This window comes from Quercus suber, unplaced genomic scaffold, assembly GCF_002906115.3.
Source record: "Quercus suber isolate HL8 unplaced genomic scaffold, Cork oak 2.0 scaffold_182, whole genome shotgun sequence".
Lineage (NCBI taxonomy): Eukaryota > Viridiplantae > Streptophyta > Magnoliopsida > Fagales > Fagaceae > Quercus > Quercus suber.
Window position 1 is genome coordinate 1,088,828 of NW_027069640.1, and position 9,597 is coordinate 1,098,424.

Consider the following 9,597-nt stretch of genomic DNA (forward strand, 5'->3'; position numbering starts at 1 on the left):
AGCCTTACCTAAGGTGTTTAGCTCTAGACAAGGCAAATTACGTGTTGAGGGAAGTTCATGAAGGAGCATGTGGTAACCACTCAGAAGCCAGATCACTCGTCCACAAGGTCATCTGTGCAGGATACTATTAGCCAACTATCCAAGTTGATGCTAAGGCGTATGTCAAGGTATGTGATCAATGTCAACGCTTCAATAATATTCCTAGATAGCCGTCAGAGTATCTCACTCTAATGATGGCCCTTTGGCCTTTTGCACAATGGAGTTTGGATATATTAGGCCCCTTTCCTACTAGAACTAGACAGATGAAGTTTTTAGTGGTAGGAATAGATTACTTCACTAAGTGGGTGGAAGCTGAACCCTTGGCAAAAATTACACAGCAGAATGTTAAAAACTTCGTCTAGAAGAGTATTGTGCGCAGATTTGGAGTACCAAGGGTACTAGTATCTGACAATGGATGACAATTCGACAACACACCCTTTAGGGAATTTTGTAAACAACTGGGAATTAAGAATCATTATTCTTCACCCTCCCACCCACAAGCCAATGGACAAGCAGAAGTGGCAAACCGATCATTGTTGAAAATCATCAAGACTCAGCTTGAAGGGGCAAAGGGAGTATGGCCAGATGAATTACTGGTGTTTTGTGGCCTTACTGAACAACGGCAAGGACCCCCAATAGGGAGAATCCTTTCAAACTAGCTTATGGGAGTGAAGCAGTCATACCTGCAGAAGTGCACATGGCCAGCCATAGGGTGATGGAGTATCAAGATGAAGAAAACAAGGAACAGATTCGTCTTAACCTCGATCTTATAGATAAGGTAAGGATGGACGCAGAGCAGAGAATAGCAAGATACAAAAATCTCATGGAGAAGCAGCATGATGCCATGGTGAAACCTAGGTGCTTCAACATTGGGGATCTCGTCCTAAAAAGGGTTTCTTTGGCCACCAAAAACCCGGCCCACGGGAAGCTGGGACCAAATTAGGAAGGACCTTACAAGGTTATCAACTACAAGAGGCAATGATCCTACTACTTGGAAGCTTTGGACGGAAGGAAGCTAGAACACCCTTGGAATGTTGAACACCTAAGAAGGTACTATCAATAAAGGGTGATCATGGACGAACAATGCTGCAGGACGAATGCCATGGACGTTGGAAGTAATTTATTGCTTGAAGTGTTATTTTCTTGAGTTTGCTTATTTCTACTACTATGTGTTTTTAGATATGTAAGTATTTTGGTGTTACTCTTGGACAAATCTGTGATTGTATAAGTACTTTTAATTCCCTAAAGACACTACCTCTTAAGCATGTGTCATGCCTGTGGACGAATGATTACATGGTGTGGATTTCCAAATATATATATATGTGTGTGTGTGTGTGTGTGTGTGTGTGATGTTTTTTCAAGTATATGTATGATTGTAGGGGAATCCTTCATTTCTATGATTTCATTCAAAATAATCTACAAATGGCAAACAGCCAAAGACAAATAAAATCCTTGGACACAAAAATGTACCGTCTATGAACTTTCCTTCAAATAAGGATAAAGCAGGAAAAATAAATCTAAGGTATGTTTATCTAAGATCAAGATGAGATAAAACCTAAGATATATCTGTTTAAGCTTAAGACGAGATAAAACCTAAGGTGTATCCGTCTAAGCTCAGGGCGAGATAAAACCCGAGGTATGATCATCTAAATAATGGACGAATAATGTGCTTGGAAAAACCACAAGCCCATAGACGAATCTAACCAACCTAACAGTCCAACACATGGACAAGTATTAGTTGGGAACATTTTTGCTAAGGGCGAGTAATTGATTGTCCTAAGTTGGAATAATGAATAAAGCTGGCAAAAAGACGTCACTCATGGACGAATTGTACTTGAATGGAGAACATAAGTTCATGTAACTACTGTTGACGATGCAGGAAGAAATTTGTCCATATGCTCAAGACGAGATAAAATCTCCTTAAGTGGGTGAATCCCAATCACATAGATGGTATGGACGATATAAATAAAACATGTTCAAATGTAATAAACAATGAAAATAAAAAGCATTCATTTATTCATTCATAAAATTCAAAGGGTAGACGACCACCGTAAGAAAACCCTTGGAAGTAATGAGTAGATTTTCATAAAGCTCGTCCATAATTTTGGACGACAGAATTGTACTTGAATAACTTTTATTAAAAAAAAAGAGCAAAGGCCCAAAACAACAGGCTCCAACCAAATTAAAATATAAATTTTCTAAAAGGAAGATAAAATCATTTGGGATTGTCCTGAGTAACTTCATTGTTGGCATCGTCCATAATGTTGACATCTGCAGAACTCGTCTGCAGCAAGAAGCTTTCTGTATTAAGGGGAAGCTTGAAAGAATCGAAGTTTAAATCAGGAAAGGCTTTCTTGGCATCAGCACGGAAGTCCTCACAGCTAGCAGCATAGTGACTGTCTAGACAATTCTTGTACTCATCAGACTTCTTGAAGGCTAGAATGGCTTCCTCACGTGCTTTCTCCAAGGACAAGGCAAATTCAGAAACTTCTCCCTCCAAGTAAGCAATACGAGTGTCCTTCTTGACACCATCTATTTTGAGCTCTTCCACCTCCTCCTTTAACTTTGTCTCACTTGCTAGCAGACGATTGAAGTCATCAGTCAACCTAGTCACCTCCCCCTTCTTTAACAAAATTTCATTGTTCAGCTCCTTAGCCTTCTCTTTCGCCGTCTTTGCCTCTTCACAAAGTTCCTTGGCCTGGCACGTCACTGTATAAAACTTTGACATAGCCTATGTGTGGACGAAGGAAAGTTAGAAATTTCATTTTTGAAAAACTTATTGAAAACACACAAAGACGAATGAAACTCATACCTTAAAGAGGTCATGGATACCGGAACGTTCAAATTCCTTCACTGACATATTATAACATTCATTAACTTCATTGTCAGTGACAATTCCTTTGAACGTCCTCCATGTGTAACCCTCGTCCAGCACCAGGTTCGAAGGACAATTAGATGGCTCAAACGGATGAGGCTTACGAGGAGTCTTGGCTGGAAGGGGAGTAGGGTCAATCTGGACAGGATGAACTATTTGGACGGGTTCCACATCCACTTGAGGGTCATCCAGATTAATCATCGGAGCTGTAAATTTGGGAACCTTGGGGAGAGAAGTCTTGCCAGGCTTTTGTTTCTTAGAACCTCAACGACTTGGAAGATCGTCCAGATCCATAGCACTGGATATCGACTTAGATTTTCTCTTCCCTATCTGGACGAAAGGTTTTTGGATGACTGGTGGTGTAGTTGCATCCTCGTCCCCACTAGCTACAGTTTTTTCTTTGTTCCCCCTCATTGTAGTTATTCCTACGAGGAGGAAAATCAGTTAAAAAAAAAGGGAAAAAAGAGAGGGGAGAGAAAAGAAAGGATGGACGACACTTACTTCGACGAGTGGTTTCCTTGTGACCTAAATTCTCGGCAGTAGGTTCTGGGCCAAGCCCCCATGTAGCTAGATGACTGAGAGTGACTAGATCGCGAAAAGTTCTCCCAGGGAAGGCACGCACTTGGTCAATTTGATCCAAGTAAAATTTGTCCAAGCGTGGATGAACAACGGCTGTATCAATAAGAAAGGAGGTTAGACGACCAAGAATTGGAAAATATATAAAGAAAAGTAAAATAAAATGGAAGGAAACATACCCTTAAGATGAAGACGACCTAGAGAGCCAGTAAAAGGTGGGAAGGGGGCATTACCCACATCAGCTGGGTCCTTGTCCCAATTTCCAGAAATAATAAAAAATTCTTTTCTCCAAAGCCTGTCAGACGAGTTGCGGCCCTTAATTAAACTATAGTAGGAGCCTCTAGACGTGAATTGGTAAAACCCAGCAGACTTCTTTATCTCTGAAGGCTTATAACAGTAGAGGAACTCGTCCACTATGATAGGACAGTCCCCTTCCAATGCCTTACGCCATAGCACTTACATGCCAACTACTGTCCTCCATCAATTGGGGTTGAGCTGGTTAGGCCCAATACCCAACCTATGGAGAAGACCTCTACAAAAAGAATTAAAAGGAAACCTAAGGCCAGCTAAAAGGTATGACGCATATACTCCTAAACCAGAAGAAGGAGAGCAACACCACTCTCCTTCCTTGGGTAGACGAGGGTTGAATTCAAGAGGGATCTGGTATTTATCTACAAGTGTTTTTAACTTTGGGCCGTCTAGAGTGGACGTTATCTCGGGGGCACAACTGTATATAACATTCTCCTCATCCTCATCCTCATCCTCGTCTTGAGAAATGCTAGGTGGCTCCCTAGATGAGCTAGTCTTAGCCCTAGTTGCCATCCTACGTTGCATTTCCTGGAATTCCTTAAAAGGAATGCCAGGAACCCCAGACGAGTATTGCTCGTTCGAGGAACTACTATTGTAGCTTGAGCTACCCTTACCACTCTCATAACTCCCAGAAGAAGCGTCCTGGTACTCATCTATTTCTCTTTCCATACTACTAGACGAAGACATGATTGAAATAAAGATTAAGAAAATCTAAGAAAGGAAGAAGAAATACCTGAGAACTAGGATGAAGAGCTAGACGAGACTCTTGGACGAGATGGCAAAAGGGAGATTATGAGAAAGGTGAAGGGCAGGAAAGAGAATGTACCTATTTATAGGGCCTAGAAATAGGTCAATGAAGCGACACCAGCGAATCAGAATAAGATACGTGGCTGTCCCTTTGAAAAATGCAATGGACGTGATTAGTCAACCAATGAAATCAAAACACGTGGTCAAAAAAAAAAAATTTCTAACCCTCTGGTTAATGAAAACTGAATCTTTCCTTGGATGACCCCTGGACGAAGGGGGCAACAGATGGGATAACGAAATTGACCATCTTTGGTTCGTCCATAGGGATCGTCCACAGGTACTGACTATCTAAATGAACCTCAAGCCATCTGGGTGAAAGAGTCGTCCATGTGCAAAGCACATGGACAAGCACACAACAGTCTATATACAAAGAGTTATCCATGGGCAAAGCACATGGATGACTATACAACACTTGACAAATTCTAGAGCAGTTAATCAACCCGTGTTCATCGCCACCAATTTCTCCTATGTATGTAACTTCCATTAGCGGTTGCAGCATATATAGCCATTGAGGAAGTTATTTCTGGAGTTCCGGACTTCCACAAACCTTGGGGAAGTTATTAAGCCAAATAACTGCTCCAAGGTTCCCTATATAAGGACCGGTCTGAATCAAACAAAGGTAAGAACATTCTGAGATTTTACTTCTATACAGTTAGAACTCCATTCTTGTGAGATACTAACTTGATCATTGGAGGGTTTTAGGCCGGTCCACCCCGGTCTCCTTTGATAGTTTGTTCATTTTTTAGGCCTTCGCTACAATCTTCAGCCCATCAAAGTCGAATTGTCCAGCATACTATTTTGTTCAGCATCAAATTCTATTTTTAATTTTTTTTTATTTAGTTAAAATTGATAAATTAAATTTTTTTTTAAAAGAATTTAGAAGCTGATGTGGCATTTTTTAATGCCAAAATAAAATTTTCATTATTATTTTAATGGTTCCGTCTGCCACCCAGTATTTTGCCATTAGGGCACTGATGGAAAGGACTAAAATGAATAGCATTTTTCTAAATAAGGACTAAATGTGGTAAAAATAAAATGTGGGGACCAAAATGGAAATCAGGGCAAAACATAGGGACGAAAAAGGCATTTACACCAAATTATTTCTTAAACTTGGCTGGTTTTAAGGATTCAATTTGTTTGAATTTTGTTGAACACGAATGTCAAACAAAATTGTTGTGAATCCAGTTGTGGCTCAAACCAACATGAACCTTTCTGCTATGATTTCTGAAGTGAACTTGGTAGGAGGAAATACCAAGGAATGGTGGGTGGACACTGGGGCTACTTGTCATGTATGTTCAAAAAAGAAAATGTTTTCTACATATAATCTTAGGTAATGGAGGAAAAATTTTCATGGGAAATTCCTCAACCTCTAAGATTGAAGGAATTGGAAAGGTAGTACTCAAAATGACTATGGGCAAGTTTCTTACTTTGAAAGATATACTGCATATGCCAAAAATTCAAAAGAACCTTGTATCTGGCTTATTGTTGAGCAGGAATGGTTTTAAGTTGGTCTTTGAATCTGATAAATTTTCACTCTTTAAGATTGGAATGTATGTGGGCAAAGGATATTTGAGCAATGGCTTGCTTAAGATGAATGTAATGACTGCTATTGATAATAATAAGTGTACATCTTCTGTTTACATGTTTGAGTTATCTAATGTTTGGCATGGTAGATTGGGTCATGTTAATTATTATACTTTAGATAGATTGATAAATTTAAATTTATTGCCTAAATTTAAAATTGATTTTATTCATAAATGTGAAATTTGTGTGGAAGCTAAGATGGCTAGAGCATCTTTTAAATCAATTGAAAGAAGCACTGAACCTCTAGATTTAATACATAGTGATGTATGTGACATGAACTCTATACAAACTAGAGGTGGTAAGAAATATTTCATCACTTTCATAGATGATTGCACTAGATATTGTTATGTGTACTTGCTAAGGAGCAAGGATGAGGCAATTGAGGCATTTATGCAATATAAGAATGAGGTTGAGAGTCAACTCAACAAAAAGATTAAGGTTCTAAGGAGTGATAGAGGTGGGGAATGTGAATCACCTTTTGGTGAGCTCTGTTTACAACTTGGTATTGTTCATTAAACCATTGCACCTTATTCACCTCAACAAAATGGAGTTGCTGAAAGAAAAAATCGAACCTTGAGGGATATGATGAATGCGATGTTGATAAGTTCTAGTTTACCGCAGAACTTGTAGGGGGAAGCTATTCTTTCCACCAATATATTCTTCATAAATTGCCTAAGAAGAAAACCAACAAGACATCCTATGAATTATGGAAAGGTAGAATACCTTCCTATAAATTTTTAAAGGTGTGGGGGTGTTTGGCAAAAGTGGTGGTTCCTATTCCTTAGAGGATAAATGGGACCAAAAACTGTTGATTGTGTTTTCATCGGTTATGCACATAATAGTACCGCATATCGATTTCTAATTTATAAGTCTAACATTCCTAACCTGCATGTCAATACCATTATTGAATCTAGGAATGTGTCATTCTTTGAGGAGATATTTCCTTACAAATCCACACAGGAATCAAGTTCTCATAAGAGAAACTTTGAGTCTACATCTAGTACCTCTCATGATCAAGAGTTGATGGAAGAGAGGAATGAGGTTGAGCCTAGACATAGTAAGAGGGCTAAAACATCAAAATCGTTTGGTCTCAAATTTTCTAACTTATATTTTAGATGATGAACCTCAAAGCTTCAAGGAAGCTATTTCTACACCTGAGGTGCCTTTCTGTATAGAAGCTGTCAATAGTGAGATTGAATCCGTCCTTCAAAATCATACATGGGAACTAGTGGATCTTCCACCAAGTTGTAAACCTCAAGGTTATAAATGGATATTCAAGAGGAAATTAAAGGCTGATGGATCTGTTGACAAGTAGAAGGCAAGACTTTTTGTAAAGGGTTACAAACAAAAGGAAGGTGTGGATTATTTTGACACATATTCACCTGTTACAAGAATAATGTCCATTCGGATGTTGGTGGCTATTGCAGCGTTGCATAACCTAGAGATACATCAAATGGATTTAAAAACAACATTCCTGAATGGTGAATTAAATGAGGAGATTTATATGGAACAACCAGAGGGGTTCATTGTTCCTGGTCAAGAAAAGAAAGTGTGTAGGCTTGTTAAATCTCTTTTATAGATTAAAGTAAGCTCCAAAGCAATGGCATGAGAAATTTGACAATGCAATGATGTCAAATGGGTTTAGAATCAATGAGTGTGACAAATGTGTGCATATTAAAGATGTTGCAAATGGCTATGTCATTGTGTGTCTCTATGTTGATGATATGCTCGTTATAGGTAGTAATAATGATATCATTAAAGCTACCAAGAGAATGTTGACTAGTGAGTTCGACATGAAAGATTTAGGTGTTGCAGATGTGATACTAGGAATAAAGATTCCTAGAAAATCTGATGGACTTGTCTTATCTTAATTACATTATGTTAAGAAAGTTTTTGAGAAATTCAAGAAATATGATAACAGTCCAGTGAGAAGACCTATAGATGTAAATTTACATCTAACTAAGAATAAAGGGCAAGGAATATCTTAATTGGAGTATTCGAGAATAATAGACAGTCTTATGTATATAATGAATTGCACTAGACCGGACACAGCATATTCTGTCAGCAAGTTAAGTAGATACACTAGTAATCTAGGGGAAGACCACTGGAAGGCATTAGTCAGGGTTTTGAGGTATTTGATATACACCCTATGGGTTGTACTACACTCAGTATCGAGTTGTACTGGAAGGGTATAGTGATGCTAATTGGATATCCAACACAAAAGACACCAAATCCACAAGTGGATATATCTTTACAGTTGGTGGTGCAACGGTATCTTGGAAGTTTTCTAAACAAACATGCATTGCTAGGTCCAGAATAGAATCAAAATTTATTGCATTGGATAAAGCAAGAGAAGAAGCAGAGTGGCTTCGTCACTTCCTGGAGGATATGCCAGTGTGGATGAAACATGTGCCCTCTATTTGTATACATTGTGATAGCAAATCAGCTATCGGTAGGGCACAGAGTCATATGTACAACGGTAAGTCTCGACATAATACCGTGAGGTAGTTGCTCTCTAATGGAATTATTTCCATTGACTTCATAAAGTCGAAAGAGAATATAGCAGATCCGTTAACCAAAGGTTTGAGTAGAGAGCAAGTAAACTGCTCATCGAGGGGAATGAAGTTAAAGCTTATGACCTAAAGTTTTCATGACGGTAACCCCACCTAGTTGACTGGAGATCCCAAGATCTAGGTTTTCAAAGGGACAACAAAATTGTGGAGACTTGTTTTTATCACTATAGAGATAACATCTCCCGCTCATTCTTATGATAAAATAATGATGCCTGTAAGTGATGTTCAAGGTAAGTTTTGCTTTTAATGATTCTTATATCTTGGAAAACCAAGTGGGGTATAGCAGGATACTCTTAATAAGAGTCACCTATATGAGTGTGAAGTGGGCCGTTTCCATGAGAGTTTCAAGGCTTAATTCTCTAAGCACTTCATGAATTTACTAGGATATGTTCAAGACTGAAATGAACACAACTATAAAAACGAAAAATGTTTGAAAAGGAGCTGTGTGAATTCTATTGTCTTGTTATACACAAACGGCTGACAGTTCAAAAATATTGTGTTCACTGATTAGCTAGTATATCCAATAGTCTTTCACAAAGGAAGGTTCAAAGCCAAAAGCCACCTCTCCCGATACAGTAACTTTTCTTCTACTCTCTCTGTGTCTGCATCATCATTTGTATTGTGCTTTATCAATTTCCATTCATGTGGGGGATTTTTAGTGTGGAGTGAATAAGAAATTGACTCCTAAAGTGACCACTTGAACATGATATTAAAGTGGTGAAAATCATTGAGTCCCACATTGGAAATGATAGAGAATATAAGTTTTGGGTTGGATATTGGGTTGGGCTTTAGGCATGTGTGGACTAGGCCCACTTATCCAATTAATAATAATAA